Source organism: Crotalus tigris, unplaced genomic scaffold (assembly GCF_016545835.1).
Source record: "Crotalus tigris isolate CLP2741 ecotype Arizona unplaced genomic scaffold, ASM1654583v1 scf7180000019068.10715455, whole genome shotgun sequence".
In the NCBI taxonomy this organism is placed as follows: domain Eukaryota; kingdom Metazoa; phylum Chordata; class Lepidosauria; order Squamata; family Viperidae; genus Crotalus; species Crotalus tigris.
Window position 1 is genome coordinate 5,962,302 of NW_024097358.1, and position 20,513 is coordinate 5,982,814.

At 39.9% G+C, this 20,513-nt stretch overlaps 1 protein-coding gene across 1 annotated transcript in view; it reads right to left on the minus strand.

Moving 5' to 3' along the window:
* SEMA6D (semaphorin 6D) overlaps positions 1–20,513 on the minus strand; it is a 282,445-nt gene that overhangs the window by 124,238 nt on the left and 137,694 nt on the right. Inside the window, exon 5 of the mRNA XM_039359368.1 lies at positions 10,414–10,446. The gene's annotated coding sequence lies outside the window, so the exon portion shown is untranslated. The remainder of the gene's footprint in view (positions 1–10,413; positions 10,447–20,513) is intronic.

The following is a 20,513-nucleotide window of genomic DNA, read 5'->3' on the forward strand; positions in this document are numbered from 1 at the left end:
TTCCGTGCTAACATCGGTCTTATTAGCCACCTACGGACACATCGTTGATGGCCCATAACCCACAAGATGTCAAGGTCTTCATTGAAAATCGATGGACGAACAACACACCTTAGCTACAAATATTTGCCACTATTGCAAAACCCAAATTCCTAAAGAAAAGCACAGTGATTCCTCCTAATGGCCACTGTTGATAGCACGTTGTTTTGACCTGAGCAATTGATGATTGATCGGTACAGGCCATTTCCATCTAAAAATGCAACATCTAGGTTGGAGGTAAGGAAGCACAAACACAACCATCAAACAAAACTCAATCTCCTGGAAAGCTCCTTTTTGCTAGCCAGACCTTATACCAGTGATGGTGAACCTTTTAGAGACCAAGTGCCCCAAACCTGTGATGGAACACAGGATGTTTCAGTAGGTCAAACTATTCTCAAACCATTCCCAAAATATGAACCATATTCCTTGGTATAAGCAAATGCAACTCTCCAGAATAGTAAGTTGTCACTACTTTGAAGGGAACTGAAAAAGAAATCTGTGATGGAACACTGGATGTTTCAGTAGGTCAAACTATTTTGGTCATCCAGCTCAATAATGTTTGCTCTGATTAGCAGCCCATTAGTGTCTATTCTGTTTTTCTGGTATTTGCAATTTAAAACTGGAAAGATTATGGGTTGGCCCTTGACTGTTCCAAATGCAGAACATGTGTTTTAGCCCTGAGTGATGACTCAGTTCTGAAGCCAAGCATAAAGACAGAACTTAGTACCAAAACAAACTATTTGGAGTCTAATAGAAGCTAAGCTTTCATCCAAGGGACAATTCATGAAGATGGAATCATGGCTATCTTGGTTTCTGAGACCTTTGGAAGATCATCATGCAGTTGTTCAGATAGTTGGACAATGTTATCAACAAATTCAATGACAGGTAGGTAGGTAGACAGACAGACAGGTAGGAAGGAAAAGGTTTTTGGCCAGGAGAAACATCAGACTCTAACTAGATCCTTGAGATAAAACTGATATTGATGGTTGGGTATAGGTGAAGGCAAGTATCTTGGAGGCGAAAGGTATGAGTAGTCTGATGTGATTGAATGTATTCACAGAAGGGAGGAGTTGCATTCTGGAGAAATAAGAGACAACTCAGCCCAGATGTTAAGTGCAAGAGAAGGAGAATGAAGGCAGCTCCTCCTACTAGTGTACAGAGTGTAGATGCAGATAGCAAAGTCTTCAGCCTGGCACGATTTTGTCTATAGGTGCTGGAAGTTGAAGGTTTCACCATATGTCACTCTTCGTTTGGGGTCTGAAACCTGGCTGCGTTGAGTTATGAAATATATTTTATTTCAAGGCTGTTGCTGATTAGGGAGGAAGGTTTTGTATCACAATTTACAGCAATTCTGCCTTTCGTGGCTCTTAGCACCTCTTGGTACATCCAACATAATCTTGATGACAGGGATCGTGAGCCAAGTCAAGGGACTAGTGTTGGATCCAGTATTAGCTCAATTCCTGCCTAGAGCTCTTGGGCAACTTAACTGAAAATGGAATTGAGAAACAGAGTGACACAATGATACCAACTCCATAACGTTTATCTGACTTGATATAATCTCTTAGCATTGATTGGAAAAATGGCTTATGGGCAACGTTTCTACAAAGGACAGTCCTAGATTGCAAAAGCATCTGTTTGAAGATCTCCTGCCATCAAGGTCTGGTCAGTCTAGTACAGTGTTTCTCAACCTTGACAATTTTAAGGCATGTGGACTTCAACTCCCAGCAATGCTGGCTGTGGAATTCTGGGAGTTGAAGTCCACATGCCTTAAAATTGTCAAGGTTGAGAAACACTGGCTAGTATTAAAGCTAGAAAATCCCAAGGTAGCATGGCAGAAGTTTTAATATAATGCGCAGTTTGATCAAAAAGGGGAAGAAAAAGCAGCTTAAATTAGAAAAAGCCACAGTTAAGGTTTTTTTTTTAATTATGCTAGGTTCACTTTTTGATTAGCTCTCTCATAGACTTTTGCTGGCATTAGGATCACACTTCAGGATTACATTTGATAGACAATTCAGATTGAAGGAGTCTGATCTTCCCTTCCTAGATGTAGGTCTCCAGATGCAGCCATCTTTCAAATTTTATATTTTTCCAATTTTATGATGCAGTTCTTGGCTCAAATGAATGGACCCCAAAGCACACAGCAGCATTCAGAGGGAAATAATGGCTAAATGTATTCTAAAACAACTTGTTGCAATGTAAGCATACGCTGCAACAATATCAACTTAAAATGAACTTTTCTGTCTATTTTCCCATCCATGCAACTAATGTAGATGTGGGACGGAATGGTTTTATCAGTAAAAATGTGCAACAGTTTGTCCTGATTAGAAACAGATCCTCCATAAAATTTCTATCTTTTTGAAAAAAAAAAAAGTTACATAAATCAAGGTTTCATGTGCCTTAAAATTGCCCAGAACTGATTTTACTATTCACTAGAGCTGGAAAAACTACTGGAGAATGTCTGGCAGACAGTGTAGAAGAATATTAAGATAAATGGAGAGAGAATCTGATCAGGAGATAGCTTGCTATGTTCTTACAGACGATTAAATTCACAGGCAGAGGGACAGCTGTATGGCATCCTGTATGGCATCCTGTACAACGTGGCTTATAGGTAGGGCACGCATGACCTATTTCAAAGGAGGAGAAGGAAAATTCCACTCAATTCCCCATATTTTCTCCTGTTTGCCCCTTGTTAGCACTTAAGTGTCTTGTATGACAGATTTGTGTATGTTCCACACACACATCCAAACTCTTTCAGAACTCTCTGGTGTCCTGGAGGATTCAGCTGTGGTCCTTACAGTTGGCTTCTGAATATAAAATGGAGCTGAGGATAGAAGACAGATGGGTAATATCTCGTCTTTTATCTCAAGCAATAAAGTATTTTGGCGCAGAAGGACATTTTTTCAAGAGTTCCAATCAAAGGCTCGGAGAAAACGTCCTTGTGCAGCTAGATCAAAAACTTTTAAAACTCACCTTGGGGCAGTGATGACACTGCATGCTCCCTGGCGGAACATTTATTTTAGCCAAAGGGAAGAAGTTACATCACAGAAGAAGGAAAACATAGCCCATCTTCAAAGCGCCATGCTGTTATATTCACAACACATCCCTTGAGGGCACCGTCACACAGATGTGGCCATTGACAACCCCCACCCCCCCACCCCGCCACCTGAATGTCCATCACCAGGGGGGTCCTTAATATGCAACAAATACATCACTTTACTTCAAAGTCTCTGCCTTCTATTTTGAGAAACCGAAACAAATTGAATGATGGGCACTTGACAAACCTCCTCTCCAAAGCAAGAGGGATTTTCAACAAAGCTTTGATGACTCCCGTTTCTGGGAGTTATCCTGGTTAATTGGATCGATGGTGACAATGGTAATTAACAGAGATAGGACTGCTTGTACTGTAATTATGTGTCAGACTGTGGTATGAATTGAACTACAGGATACGTACAGTAGATTCTCCCAATTACAAGCAGGTTAAGTGAATGACTGAAGCTAATCATGTTTATTTTTATACAGAGGGATAACAATTCCTAATCAGAAGCAACTCTCTTCTTTCAAAGGGATTAAAGCTGCAAAACTGCACTGCATCATGGATTTGTAAGATAAATATACAACCGAGGGACTAAAAGGCTTTATTTAATTTAATGATTTTTTTTTTTTAAGTCTGAAGTAGCACAATCTGCTTCAACCATTGTTATGCTGGCAATCACCCCTTCCTATTATTACATTCTTTACAAGAAGAAATAACTCATTATTTCAAAAAAACGTGTTCCAAATGGGAATAATTTAAATTGCTGTAAAAGCTTTTGGAGGGTTTGTTTAAAAACGATATCCTACAGTAAAATATATAGAATAATTTTCATGTTCACAAGTGCGCAGTTGTTTATATAATTGTAAGACCTTGAGGAAAGCATTGTTAAGTTTCAGCAGAAGCTAGAAAGACTTTAAGACTCAGTGCCATGGAATTATTCTCAATGGCAGAAGGTGGACCTAAAGCACACATATAGTTCCCTATAGGATCAAAAATACATTTCTGGGTATCTGTCTGGCCCCTTCTATGATGTCAGAGAAGATTGGACAATGGCAACTAACCTACATATAGCTCAGAATGAAAGATATGCTTGAGCAAATCATGGTGGACATCAAAGCTCACCTTGGTATCCTGCTTGGCCAACAATTTGACAATGGGCAGTACTACTACTATTATTAAGAATGCTGGGGAATAGTCTTTATGCTGCTCTAGGATCTTAATAGAGACTTGATTTGATCTGTTCTTCTTGAAATGTGCAAACTAACACATTTTGGTAGAGCTTTTGGTAGCACTTTCATGGTACAATAGATACTTTTCGTGTGGGATCCTTGGTACTCTCTGAGCTTGGTTGTTTTCTTGCAACGGGGCTTGTATCCCATTGATGCCCATTGACGCCATCTAGGTACATAATGATGTTACCAAGTTGGGTAATACAACGTCTGCAAGAACACAACCAAACTCAGAGAGCACCAAGGATTCCAGACCAGACCTCAGAGAGCACCAAGAACCTTCTCTGAGCAACAAATATTTTAGATTCTAAACTTGTTAACCATATGCCTTCTTCTTCTTTTTCTTCTTCAGATTAATTAATTAATTAATCAGTGGAACAACCTGCCTCCAGAGGCAGTGAATGCTCCAACACTGGAAGTTTTTAAGAAGAGACTGGACTGCCATTTGTCTGAAATGGTATAGGGTTTCCTGCCTGAGCAGGGGGTTGGACTCGATGACCTCCAAGGTCCCTTCTAACTTTACTATTATTATTATTATTAGATGGCTATGGGGATTGTCTAGTTACTACTGCTACAACTAAACCCGTGCTCAATCAACCCGAATGCCTTTGGTGGTCTAGTTCACTCTGATAATTGAATGAGCTTTGTCTCTGGAGATTCTCAATCATCCAGGTCATGGTTATCCCAAAGGTGCTTTTCCAAAAGGCAACTGGACTTTCTTGTTTTTTTCTTTCCTTGAAAATATTTTTCCTTGATTAGTTTCCACCCGTTGCTTCTTGTCCTGAAGGCAGGACAAGAAGCAACAGGTGGAAACTAATCAAGGAGAGAAGCAACCTAGAACTACGGAGAAACTTCCTGACAGTGAGAACAATCAGTGGAACAACCTGCCTCCAGAAGCAGTAAATACTCCAACACTGGAAGTTTTTAAGAAGAGACTGGACAGCCATTTGTCCGAAATGGTGTAGGGTTTCCTGCCTGAGCAGGGGGTTGGACTAGATGACCTCCAAGGTCCCTTCCAACTTTACTACTATTACTATATTTCACTTCTCATCCAAGGAGCTTCTTCTGAACTGAAGGAGCTTCTTGGATGAGAAGAGAAACATTTCAAGGAAATAAACCAAGGAAGTTCCAGTTGACTTTTGGAGAAGCATCTTTGGGCTTGTCCCCAAGTCACGCCTAGAGGGCATCAGTGGGATACACAAAATTCAAAGGAAGAGGACAAATAAAAAGATAGTGGTGATAGAAGCAGTGACATGAGCCCTGAATTAAAGCTGAGTGGCACTGTTTTGCTCCCACTGGGAAATAATATTAGTTGCATGAAGAATGGGCTACCAAAGCTTGAAGCACACATAGCGTATATTATAATTCCATATTGCTTTCCATACAGTGCATCTTGAGACTGTTTGCAATAGAATTATGAAATGCAGTACCGTAATGAAAACAATAAATTTAAACAATATAAAGCACATTCATTAAAAGGATAGACAGAGAAGGGGGGGGGGGAAATAAACCAGAAAATCAGTCATTCAACATTGGTATGGTGATGGCTTGAGTGAAGAGATGTACAGGTCTTCAAAAGATGTCTAAAATATGCTAATAGATGTTCTCTATCAAATTTCATAGCATTCTAGAGCAGAGGAGTTACTGCAATGCCCATGTGCCCTTGTGTAAGTGTAAAATGATACTCTTCCATTTCAGGTCACATAACCTTTTCTGATGATCTTAGTGGTCAACCAACTCTATTAACAAGATGGCAATCCCATCAGATGCTCCTCCTCAGCCAAAATATAGATATCATTTCAACGTAAGTCAAAAGAGTCTGGCCATATGAACTGTCTGGATTTCTTAGGTAGACAGCCAAGACTGTCTTTGCTTGGTTCTTTCATAAGACCTTGGTTCTTATGGAACATTTATTTTTCTTGGTTGAATTTTGCCCCCTCCCCTATTGCTAGTTTGCAATTATGATATTCTCCTTTGACAAGACAGTTCCTTGGGTAACTGACTGCAACCAATCAGCTTGGAGAAAACTAAGATAATCAATAGCAAAATGAAGGTCTCTACGATGCAAGTATTTTTTTAAAAAAAACAAAGCTCTTTTGAAGATATTGCATTTTTTTATATTAGAAAATGAGATAGGAGAAATAAAGACTATTTTTTTTTTATAGAAGAGCTAAAAAAAATCAGCAAAAGCCTAAGTGCTTTGCGATCGGGAATCATCACCGTTACTTGAGATTTTAATAAGAAGTCTTGCTTTTCAGGATATAGTTATTATAGATGACCCTTTAAGTTAAGTAACAATGAAGCAGAGTATTTTTCCTTCATACCGTAATCTCTGTAAATGAGTTCCAGACAACCCCAGCAATGCCTTGATTGATAGTACATGAAAGCTGAACAACCTGGTTAATTAGGCAGTCTTGTGGGGGCCCTATACGATGTGCACAGAAAACCATAATTAAAATATTACATTACAGCGATCCAGTGAAGGCAAGTCACCCTTCTTTCCTTAAGCCTGTCTTTTTCTAAAGGTGTGCCACTTTGATCAACGCACCCGACAAAAATTCTGGTTGTGTGATCTAGCTTTAGAGGTCAAGAGCTTATCCTTTCATGAAGGAAAACAAAAGACAAAAAACTCTTTTCTTTTGCTCTTCTCCTATTTCTTTCTCCAAGGATCTAACCCTCAGTTCAGTCATGCTTTGTGTCGCTGCTTAACTCCTAAATGCAACCATTGAGAAGCTGTTTTAGTGAGTATATTCTGTCTTAATGCATGGAGACAGTCATTGAAAAAAAATGGATTTTTATTTAAGGGAAGTTTCTTTCCAGTAACAACAATAAATAGTAACCGCTATTTATAAGGACTGTTTCATTTTTAGTAGGGACTAGAAAGCTTCAAAACTCATTGGACACCTGGGAAAATATTTGGGTGAGAAATGTCAAATTTACACAAGCACAGAACTTAAGGGAGAATTTTTATAAAATGTTTTATAGATGGCACCTTGATCCACAAAAAATGTCTTATATGTACCCTGACGTGCAACCCAAATGTTGGAGATGTGGTTATAAGGAGGCTTCCTATTATCATATTTGGTGGTCATGCAGAGAGATAAAAGCATTTTGGATCAAAATATGGTGGAATATCCAGAGAATTTTTAGAAGGAGGGTAAAATTTACTCCGCAATTATTTTTGTTAGGTATTGTTACAGATTGTGATACAAAGGAGGTTGTTTTGATGTTAAATTTGATTACAGCCGCTAGGCTGTTAGTAGGACAATATTGGAAGAAGGAATCTTTGCCTACATTGCAGGAATGGTTTCTTAAAGTAGCTTATCTGGCGGAAATGGCAAAGATTTCGGCTTTCTTAAAGCAACAAACGCAAGAGAAGTTTCTTGCTGTTTGGGATAAATGGATAAAATTCATACAATTTAGATTGGGTATACAAAAATATTATATAGTTTTTTCATAAGTTTTATTTTCATATATATTATAGATAATCTTTTTATATACATAAATATAAAGTTCTTAATTTAATTTTTATTTTTACTTCTTAAGCCTATATTCTGCTCTGGGAAGCTCAGGGGGGGGAAGGGAGGGGGGGGGTTTTTGGGAGGGGTGGGGTGTGTTTTTTTTATATATATATGTATTGTTTAGTTTTATTTTTTTTGTATATGTTGTCTCTTGTTTTGTATTCTTTTTTCTTTTTTGTAAAATTTATAAAACTTTAAAAAAAAAAATGCATTAGATCTAAACAAGGATGGTCCTCAAGGGCAATTTGGGTCTGGATAGTCATTGTTTTGATCACATTAGACCACTTTCACTTTGTAGATATGGTCTTATCATTATCACTGATTAATTAATTACACTTCTAAGCTACCTCATAGGAGCAAGTTCTCTAGAGAGCAAATGTGTCAGTAAAATAACAATAGCGACAATAAATCAACCATGAAAAGTAGGTCAATAACTGAGACCTAACCACTCACTAGCCAACAATAATATGTCAAATGTTGCAATCAAACCAGCTGCAAAACATGGCCAAGGTCAAATGAAAGGAAAGTTCTTGTAGTTTAATCTCAACAAAAAGAGAAAAGATTTTCCTAGTATTAAGAAGATTTTCCTAGTATTAAAAAGATTTTAATACAGATGAGCCCCCTGTGGAGAGGATGCTCCACAGATGGTGTGCATCACTATCTTTTTGACTAAGTGTCTCATCCAACTTGGTGGGACAGGGGACCCTATGAAGAAGAGCTTCAACTGAAGATCTAGAACCAAAGGCTAATAAATAGAAAAGGCGCTTATAGTAGACCTTAGGACAACTGCGTCCAAAATTTCCTAACTAAGCAAGGCAGTTGTTAAGTGAGTTTTGCCCCATTTTATGATTTGTCTTGCCACAGTTGTTAAGTGAGTCAATGCAGTTAAGTTAATAACATGGTTGTTAAGTGAATCTGGCTTCCCCATTGACTTTGCTTATCCAGAAGGTGCCAAGCATCTGGATTTTGATCACGTGACCATGGGGATGCTGCAATGGTCATAAGTATGAAAACCAATCATAAGCCATTTTTTCTCAGTGCCATTGTAACTTCAAACGGTCATCAAATGAAAAGTTGTAAGTCAAGGACAATCTGTATTGGCTATAAACTGATATGGTTTTCAAGACTGAAAGAAACAGCTTGACTTAACCTCAGAAATGGTCTAGTCATTGTCTGATATGGCAAAGAACCAGCATTCTCTAATTCCCCCCCCCCGCTTCTTTTGTTTTCTTTAATACATGTATTCAATGCCGTTAAAAAATCTCATAGTGACTGACAGTACAAGCTTGTCTTTGCTTTAAATCATATTGGGATGTCCTATTCTGTCAACAGTGTAGCTGCCTCGCTGAAGACTAACTGAAGTTTCTACAGCGTTTTCAAAGATAGTTCCATAGTTAATGTGCTGCCATTACAACAAACATACCACCTAGAATTTGATAATAACATAAGAGCCCTTGTAATGCCAATCATTGTATGCTACTCATGTTCAGATCAATCATGGAAACACGAACCATAAAACATCCTTAATAGGGTGTGAACTGGACCCAGTTTTTATACAAATTAACTGACTCAATCTGAGTGTTCCTGCTCAGATGGGCCATTTGAGTTGTTGAATTAAACCAGATTATACTGATTCACTTTGATTTGGACCAGAAAAATACCCGTGGACATGCATAAAACTTTCCCATCAGCTCCAATCAACCGAATGCATCCAATTTCATCCAACAAGTGGAATGGAATTGGCACTCTTCAGCTGGAAAGGAAAAACGATTTGGAGATTGGAACAAACTGCCTTTAATATCCAAATCAAGTCTTTGCACAGTCCTTGTTATTGGCCATAGCCGTAAACTCTGAAGTTCATAAGAATATGCATCCAAAATCAATCAGCAGTAATAAACCATCGCTATTGGTAATGCAGTAACACAACAGTTCAGATTTGATCCTCTGTTGGAATTATTAGCATCAGAGATGGAACAGGCAAGAAGTAATACATGATAATACATGCCAATATGGATCCCAAAACATGTTAGATTCACTAAGAGACTGCTTTGAATACACAAGGAGTCCTTGGACTTACGATTGCCACTGAGCAAAAAATTCTGTTGCTAAGCAAGACAGTTCTTAAGTGAATTTTGCCCCATTTTACGATTTTTCTTGCTACAGTTGTTATGTGGCTTCCCCATTGACTTGGCTTGTCAGAAGATTGCAAAAGGAGACCAAGTGACTTCTGGATACTGCAACCATCATAAATACGAGTCAGTTGTCAATCATCTGAATTTTGACCCTGGGGATGCTGCAATGGATCTAACTATGAAAACGGTCATAAATCATATTTTTCAGTGCCACTGTATCTTTATATGGTCATTAAATGGAACTGTTGTAAGTCCAGGACTGCCTGTATCTCCTGGCTGATGGAGTTGCAGTATTAATGGGTTTATATTAATAACCAATGAAGAATAAAAAGACCTTGCACCTGGTTGGGCTGTTGATCAAAGAGAAGCAATCGTCAAAACAGATTTATAAACGTGGAAAGCACTAGTGATGTTGGTCCGTGCAATACAAATTACTACATCTCAAGATGGACAGGACTTACCTCCTTCGGACAATTAGAGGCTGAAGACTGAAGCTAGAGAAGGAGAGAGAGAGAGAGAGAAGGAGAAAAAAATGAGTCAAAACATAGTTCCAATTTTTTACAATGCACAATGTCATTTATTCACAAGGTAAATAGAAGAGACATGGAGAAGAGGTTGAATTGCCAGCAGCAGCAGCAGAAAAGACTGGAAAACCTCTTTATTGAAAGTTAGGAAAATTCCTACCATTCCAGCTATATTTTATTTATTTATTATTACAAATGCATTTTTACACTGCTTACTCTATTTCCAAAACAGATAAGACATTTGTAAAAAAAATTGCTGGTCTGACCTGCATTCCCAAATGTAACAGACAGAGCGAGTTGGAAGAGTCCATTTGGAAGGAATAGGACATATTTTTAGCTAAGTTTGGCTTTATAACTTTTGTGTAAAGACCATCCCCAACCCCATATGTTTGAAAAAACTCCCCTTGCAGACCTGATTCATCCCTAAATCAAAACACGTTCTGTCACAAAGCCTGCAGATGGAAGAACTCTTGATGCAATCAGCTATATAGGAATAGATATATAAATACGTATCCTTTTTATATGTTGTAACTAGATATAGAAACATTTCGCTCTGAATGGCTCAGAGATAATCAAGCATTTTAACCTGAAAAGGAGTGCTGGTGAAAGAAAACGGGGCGACAATTTGCATGCAGTTTAGTTTTCTTAAGATTTTCTTCGGACTGATATTTCCTGTCCTTATTTTTTTGAAGAAAAACATCTGAAGAGCAACACATTTAATGTCAGCATTGAAATATCTAGTCTACGTGCACAATGAATTCAACGCCTATTCAGTACAATATTCACTGGGGTAGTTTATGGGCAGTCCTCAAGTTATGACTAAAATTGGCACCAGAATTTCCACTGCTCTACAAGGCAGGTGTTACGCGACTCACATCTGATTTTATGACATGTTTCGCCACGGTTGCTAACCGAATCACTGCAGTGGTTAAATGAATCGCGCAGTTGTTAATTTAAGTGATGTGCTCAAGGGCTGATAGTTGGACTGGAACCAGTCCAATTTCTGATACTGGTAGAACCTTGGGCTGATTGGGTTTTTTTGTTTTTGTTTTTTTTACAAAGTCTGGACAATCCAAGGACTTTTATATCATCCTGATGCAGGGGTAAAATATCTAAATGTCCATATAGATGTTCAGTCATCCAGGTTATGGACTGGAAGAAACTTCTTGGATGAATAGCGAAATGTTTTCAAGGGAAAACAAACAGAAGTCCAGTTGCCTTTTGAAAAAGCACCTTTGGGATAAAATAGCTACTTATCCACACTAGGTAGAGCTACAGATGTGCATAACATTGCCCTATGTTGATTTAGAGGTGTGGATTCAAACTGAGCAAAAGGTAAAGGTTTTCCTTGTCCAGTTGTGTCCGACTCTAGGGCACGTTGCTCATCTCTGCTCCTTGGCCAAGGGAGGCAGCGTTGTCTGAAGACAATTTCTGTAGCCAGCATGACTACATGCCAAGCTGCACGGAACACTGTTACCTTCCCACCGAAGTGGTACCTTTTTAACTGCTCGCATTTGCAGGCTTTCGAACTGCCAGGTGGACAGCAGCTGGAGCGAGGAATGGGAGCTCACCCCATCCGGCAGCACTCGGGCCTCGAACGTGGGTTATCGACTTTCCAGCCGACAAGCCCAGCTTTTTTAACTGCTGAGTCAACGCACCCCTAAACTGAACAAACAAACTTTGCAATTTAAACAGGAATACAATCCATCTGTTCCTCCCTGTGGAGGAAGACCTGGGTCTTCTGACTCCTCCGGAGTCTGTGATTCAAAAAACAAACAAACCCCTAACTGATGATGGGCAACTTGGAGCCCTTCCTCCTTCGAATTGCATAATGTTATTCAATAGTTGAAAAGTCCACGAGAGAGAGGAGAGTTCTCCCCATTGTCGCTGAACCTATGCCTTTAAAACAAGAAAGGGCGGAGGGAGGGAGATTTCAAAGAGAATTCATGTGCTATTGGGATCATTTTCAGAAAGTCAGAGATGTTATTTAGATTCTAATTACCACCTAATTAAAAGGCGAAGGCCACAGATGTCCTCCATTAGTGGAGACAGGAAAATATGCAGTTATTAAACATTAAAATTACTAGCAGAAATGATCCAAAGGCAACAAGAAGGAAGCTTTTAAGCACACAGAAAAAGGAAGATTGTTTGTTGTTACCTGCAGGGCAATGGTAGGGGAGGGACGGGCAGAGGGGAAGGGACCACCAAATTCAGAAATCTGTCAGGTTTCTGAAACCTGCCAGGCAGGGTAAAGGGTGGATATTAGGTACCTGGAAGGAAAATAAGTGAGGTTAGCTCTAGCTCTGACGTACATTTGTATATATTCTCGTGGGAACCAGAAGAGTTTGAGATTCGGTGGACTCCACAAGACTGGGGGCATGATGGCTCAGTGGTTAAAGATGCTGAGCTTGTCAGCTGGAAGGCTTTGAGACCCGAGTGTTGCGCGACCTCCTTGCCCCAGCTCCTGCCCACTTAGCTGTTCGAAAACATGCAAATGTGAGTAGATAAATAGGTACCACTTGTGTGGGAAGGTAATGGCGTTCCATGCACCTTCCATAGCTACATGACTATGGAAATGCTGGCTCCTTCGGCTAAGAGACAGAAATGAGCACCGTCCCATGGAGTCAGACACACCTGGACAGGGGGAAATCAAACTTCTGATTTGACGCATAAGAGGAAGCCTTCTGTTAATGGAAAACAGTCATTTCTTCTCTGACTTGGCCTCAGCTGCTGATCAGGGAAAATAGGGTGACGGATCCAGATCCAAGACTTCCTTAAAATCCAACGTTTCATGAACTCTGTTGAACACATGAATCTTCTCCACACTGCCTCTCTTTTTTAAAAAAAAAAAAAATTCTCAAGTGTGAACTGGGTCTGACAGATCTGATTTACGGAATATGGATGACAAAATTATGAGCTTTTAACCAAGTCCTAAATCTTCAATGCAACATGTACCAACAGGGAAAAAAAGCAAGAGTTCCACCTCTGTGATCTGAAGTGAAATAATGACACAGAAATTTGATTGATCACCTCCCATCAAACTTCCAAACCAGCAAGGCTCCTCTTAATATAACGATGCAAAGGTGCCCTTCATTCTGAACATGGGAATACATTCAGACAATAGTCTCAGATACGAACCTATACAACATAACATACTTGGGCCTGTCAAGAGTTTGATGCTGCTTTATGTTTGCTCATGTCCTACATTGCTCATATGTGATCAGTTCTGTTGTCTGTAGAGTTAACTTTGAGGAGAGATGAATTAGGAGTCATTGTTAAGCACTGAGATGTAAGAGATGACCAGGCTGAGTTCGAGGGAGAGAGGGGTCAAACACGTCATCAGTCTCAAGTCCCTTCGCACCCACAAGAGATCTAAATCCAGTCCACCTTGAATTCCACTGACTCTTATCTACCGCCAATTTGCTTTGACCATTAGTAGTTCAGATTCTTGTAGAGAGCATAAGCTTGCAATAAAGCCTTATATACATTTGAAATGCCCGGATTTCTGATTTCCTGCTTGACACAAGCCACTGACCGGTAAACAGGAATCATTCTGTGGGAGTCAAAATTAGGAATTAAGGATGCAGCCAAAAATTCAGAAAAGCCAGAGTGTGGTTGTTTGGTCAACAAATCCACAACTGGTGAAGAATGATGAATGGCTTCATATCCTTGGGGCTCATTCAGCAAACCACGATTAGAACACATCCAAGCTTAATATGGAACGTGAAGCCAGCCAATGTCATTTCCATATCAAAGTAGCAGCCAAAGCAAGGAGCTTTTTAATCTTCCCTGTGGAAGTGAGCCAAGGTCCAGCTTTTGCAGATGAGTCTCTTTGGTTTCCTAACTGTTATCTTAATTGCATCATGTTTTATTTTTGGCAGGGAGATTGTTAGCATTAAAAAAAGGCTATAAACAAACCGAACTTCTTTTGCAAGGTGAGCACAGCATTTTAAAGGAGGACTTTCCCTCAGAATTGCTAAGGCGTTTGAAGGCCAAAGTCCTCCTTTCCTTTGAATTCCTGTAACTTACGCTATTAAATAAGGCAAAATAATATGCTTAAGCATATTTAATTCAGCTTGAATTAAACCCCAAAACCAGAACTCCTTCCCTCCCTTCCTTCCTCTCTCCCCTTCCTTCCTTCGTTCCTTCCTTCCTTCCTTCCTTCCTTTCCTTTCCTTTCTTTTCCCTTCCTTCCTTCCTTCCTTCCTTCCTTCCTCCCTCCCTCCCTCCCTCCCTCCCTCTCTTTCTTTCTTTCTTTCTTTCTTTCTTTCTCTTTCTTTCCTTCTTTCCTTCCTCCCTCCCTCCCCTTCCTTTCTTCCTTTCTTCCTCCCTTCTTCATTCCTCCCTCCCTTCCTTCCTCTCTCCCCTTCCTTCCTTCCTCTCTCCCTTTCTTTCCTTCCTTCGTTCGTTCGTTCCTCCCTCCTTCCCTTCCTTCCTTCCTCCCTCCCTCCCTCCCTTCCTTCCTCTCTCCCCTTCCTTCCTTCCTTCCTTCCTTCCTTCCTTCCTTCCTTCCTTCCTTCCTTCCTTCCTTCCTTCCTTCCTTCCTTCCATGAAAAAATGCACAACTGAGAATAACGTTACAAACATTTTACGGAAAAATTATCTCCTCTATCACAGCTTTAGCACAAATACGTACTACTGAGCAATAGGTCAGCATTACCCAAAAAAGAGAGTTAAATAAATCCACACAGTTAATTAAAAAAAATTGGCAGTGTGTGGCTATAATTGCCAACCTTGTAATAGAATTTTTAATGATCCTTCATCAACAAATGTATGCTAATGAATCCATATTCAGGCTAAATTTCTTATGCTCCTTCCCACTTTCTCCCCTGCGATATTAAACATTAGCTTCAGAGTTTTGGACGACTTTTTTTAAAAAAAAACAACAACAACCAAGCGCATCAGATTCCCCAAAAGATAATTGTTTTAAAGAAAGGATATTTTAGCAGAACAGTCAGGCTTGTTTCATTTTTGCTTAATTTGCAGTTCCTGCCCACAAGAGGAGCAGACAACCCACAGGGTTTGTGCATAGATTACAGCTGACAGAAACACAAACTTTCAGACAGTTTGGCAGCCTCTGTATTGTTACTCCTGGGAACATTCCAGATTCTTCACAGCATCAAGGACCAAAATAATAATAATAAAAAATTGACTAGAGAGGTGGTGTTCGTGCACAAGTGAAATACAGAGTTGTAGAAATGTTTAGTGCCTGAGGCAAAGAATAAAAGGTTGCTTCCCCCCCCCCATTCATGTTTACAAGCTGGCTAGATTGACTTTTGACTGCCCTTCAGAGATAGGTTGAAGGAACTTGGGATGTTCAGTCTCAATAAAAGACAACTCAGAGGAGACATGTAGCCTGCTCAGGGAAGATGGTCAAGAATTACTTTCCCTGACCACAAAAACTAGGACCAGACATAAAGATATATAGTATACTGGAGCTACCTAGGTTAATTTTTTGATTGGTTGAGTAGGTTTACAAAGATTAAAAAGATAACGGTTTTCCTTGTCCAGTCATGTTTAACTCTAGGACAGGGGTCTTCAAACTTGGCCCTTTTACGACTTGTGGACTTCAACTCCGAGAATTCCTCAGCCAGGCATGCTGGCTGAGGAATTCTGGGAGTTGAAGCCCACAAGTCGTAAAAGGGCCAAGTTTGAAGACCCCTGCTCCAGGAGATGATGCTCGTCTCCATTTCTTAGGGAGCCATGTTGTCTGAAGATGCTTCTGTGGTCATGTGGCCAGCTATATGGCGAGGCATACAGAATGCTGTTATCTTCCCACCAAAGTGGTACCTATTTGTCTACTCACATTCACACGCTTTTAAACTGCTAGGTGGGCAGGAGCTGGAGCAAGGAACGGGAGCTCATCCCGTCACTCAGTGCTTGGGTTTCGAATGCAAAATGTGAACAAGTTCAGCGTCTTTAACTGCTGAGCCATCTCACCCCCAATTTGGTTTATAAGGCTGCCCCAAATTAAACTGTGACTCTGGATAGCAAATGACAACAACAACAAAAAAGCAAGCTATAAAGAACATGCATACACGAAACCCGCATAATGCTAATTGTATTGCTAACTGAAGTTATCTTAATATATAATATATAAGGTAACTTCATATAAGACAGTGGTTCTCAACCTTTTAAATGCTGCGACCCCCAACTGGTCGTAAGTCGAGGACTACCCTACCAGTCGTAAGTCGAGGACTTTCCCTGCCCGGGAGCACCGCGCATGCGTGGTGCCGCCCCCTGCACCGGCCAAGGCGTAGCTGGCAAGCAGCAGAGACGGAGCAGGCTGACCACCGGCTGGGCCACCAGCTAGCCCAGCCCAAGGGAGGTAAGGCACCCGCCAGGCTGCACGAGCGCCAGCAACCCTCCCTGTGCCCGCCGGCCTCCCACCTCCCATTCCTGGCTCTCTTTTACTTACATTTTTAGTAGTTGCTCAACAGGGAGGCTTCCAGACAGCTCGCCTTCGCTGCAGACAACTTGCAGCACTGTTTGCAGAATGGGACTTTTGGCGGGCTCAGCAGGCAGAGACAGCCTGGACAATTCCTATTGGCTTTTGAAAGCCAATAGAATTAGCTTCTATTCAAGAGAGTCTATTCTATTGGCTTTCAAAAGCCAATAGAATAAAAGGGAGTAGCACAGCTAAGGAAAAAGGGGAAAAAATGGCGGACTGCGTTGTTTGGCAACCCCCGTGAAATGGTCGTTCGACCCCAAATGGGGTCCCGACCCACAGGTTGAGAACCACTGATATAAGAAATAGTCACCCACCCAAGTATGAGTGATGGAAGTAAATTTGAAATGTCTCTTTCTCTCTCTCCCTCTCCCTTTCCTTGCCCAACACACCAACTATAAAAATACACTGGAGAGAATTTTATCGGTCTAGTGTTGGGTTATTCCCAGACCAACTTCTGGCTACACAATTTTCCAAATCTTGTGATACACATCCAAATCCAGGTTCCGATTATGATGGGAAAACCCTACAAAAAGGCCCATGGTAAAGAAGCTGTGGACACTAGGTGAATTTGCCTATAGGCAGGCACGGGGTTGCAGTTTGCAAAGTGCTCATTGATTGAATAGGGGGTAAATAAATAAATTTTAAAAACCGTGAGAATTTGTTTCATTTACTCGGAAGCAAATCTCAAGGGTCAGCTGCTTTGTTTTGATTTGTCTGCTGCAAAGAAGGAACTGCAGACAAATCAATACTGTATTCCAGGTGAACAGGTAAACAAACCAGGAAACAAAAGTCAGACCTTTTCAAGTAAAAGGTGAAAAAGTTATATTGCAGGAGTTTCTGTACAAGACTTTGTTAAAGATCTACTCAAGAGGGCAATAAAGAACCCAGAGAGCTCACAGCATACAATATATATTGTATGTTTGGTTTATAGTAGATAGATAGATAGATAGATAGATAGATAGATAGATAGATAGATAGATAGATAGATAGATAGATATAGATATAGACATAGACACACACACACACACACACACACACACACACACACATGCAGGTCTTGGTGTATTTGGGTCTTTTCAGCTCACAACTTTTAAAAATAGACTTGTGGTCTTGGGTCAACGCAACACAACATGTGAGACATGAGCCTAAATAAACAGAACCGGACGTGGGTGGAGCTTTGCTTGGGTGACCACTAGCAAAAGAGTATAAACTTAGTTAGGGGGGAAAGTATTGCAATTGAAACCTCCTCTGGATTCCTTCACTGAGCTGCTCTCATAATATCATTCTTCTTATTATGCAGAAAGAAGCAATTAGATGTTTAGGATATGCTGTTGTAGAAACGGTACAGTTAGATAAAGGAGAATAATTAGAGAAATGCCCATCGGTGACATTTTTTTTTTGAACCAGAAAACTTCCAAGCTCTCAACTATTTTCCTGAAGAAATGAATAAGGTGCTAACAGAAAAACAGGGACCTTGGAGGTCTTCTAGTCCAACCCCCTGCTCAAGCAGAAAACCCTGTATCATCTCAGACAAATGGTTCTTAAAAACTTCCAGAGTTGGAGCATTCACAACTTCTGGAGGCAAGTTGTTCCACTGATTAATTGTTCTCACTGTCAGGAAATTTCTGCTTAGTTCCAGGTTGCTTCTCTCCTTGATTAATTTCCATCTGTTGCTTCTTGTCCTGCCTTCAGGCGCTTTGGAGAAGAGGTTGTAAGTTTTGTTCTATGAAACAGAGAATATAAATGGGCTGTTCACAGATACTTGTTAAAAAAAAATACAACGTAGAAAGGATGCATACCTACATTGGCTTCTAAGCTTTTGATAGGCAGCCCTCAACATTTTTTAAAAAACTGAAACCTGGATTTTGCAGACCATGTCTATATTTTGCAGGCTGACGTTTGATCTTAGTAAGAAACAGCAGGGAAGAAATTCTGTGATCTGCAACTTGCAACAGTCTTTTTGTCCTACACTTACTTATATCTTGCATACCTATAGACAAAAATGTCTACCGATTTACAAGACCCATAAATCATTTTATCCTTTAAAAACAAAGTAAAAAAAAAACCCGAGTTCTTTTTCTACAGTGCAGGAATCAGGGCTGCAGAAACATAATTTGTTCTATAATGATCACCATTTTTTTTTATCTGTTTCCAAGGAAAAGAATAGAAGTCATGTGTAACTGTTGATTGTATTCGTCACTAGAGGCTGAAAGGGGTTCTATTTTCTGGTTATAAGTCTAGCAAAAATCTCAGTTCTAAATTCCACATAATTTACCTGTACAGTTTAAACTTAGGACTGAAAGTCATACACACACACACACACACACACACACACACACACACCAGGGTTAAATTGTGGGATCCTTGGTGCTCTCTGAACTTAGCTGTTTGTTCCAGACATTTTATAACCTGACTAGGTAACATCATCAGTGCTGATGACAATAGTGAGTGTGAGGTTTGCTCCTGTTTATATACCATGCCCTGCCCTGCCCTGCTGGTGTCGCTAAGGGTGATTTTGTTTCCTTAATGGTTCCTTGATTAAGTTATTGTTTTCTGCTCGATTGTTAGTCTAGTGTTAATCCCCCTTATTTGGGTGTTAATTGCTGGAGAGGATGTGTTTTGTTTTGTTTTTATTTCTTTCTTAGCTTTTTTATTGTCTCTTTTCAATGGTGGGTAACTGGGGTTTATCTCAATGTGTGTACTGATGGCTGATTTGTCTGAATGCCAGGTTTCCAGGAATTCCCTTGTGGTTTTGGATGTAGCTTGATCTAGGATGCTCGCAGTTTTCCAAACGATGGTGAAATTAAGGAGTTTTCATTGTGACTTCTGACTGCTAGTTGGTATTAATGGATGTTGTCTGCTAAACATCTTAAGTAAACCAAGATCCAGTAGCCAAGAAGGAAAAAAACAAAAACAGGAGTCATCTACAACATACAGTGTAAGGACTGTAACTACCACTATGTAGAACAGATACACAAAGACTAGCAAAACACTAATAAATTTGATCAATGGCAATCTGTATGCACCACCTGAAAAATAAATCTTAGTGGGTTTAAACTAGCTCCTTCTGACATAAACAGTACCTCTTTTTTAACCAGGAATGTATGGGACTTATTTCAAAGTAAAGCCACATCCCCACATAGGAAGAAATTGCTGGTTATCAAAGACAGAGCCCCTTATATTGAATACAGAATTTGTTATGTAACTTCTTGGGCAAGTCACATTCAATTCATCCATCCTCTTAAAATGGCTATAATAATACCAGTCAGCTATTCAATATGATATATGAGGTGGAAATGGCTACAGTCAGGAATAATACAATCACCTTGCTCAAGGCTGCATCAAATTTCTAAAAACAACAACAACAAAACAACCCCTATGTTTTGTCTGGGCTATAAAAATTCAGACCATGAGTAGATACTAGTAAAGTGATACAGAAACATTTTGCCGCCATCTAGAATCATCCTAATTCTTGCACCTCAGATCCAGTAGTTCTCTTAAAAACTGACAAACAGTTAGAACGTCCATTGATAAAATCATCCATCAAAAAAAAAAAAATCAGTAAAGGTGGTATTTCTTTTCAAAT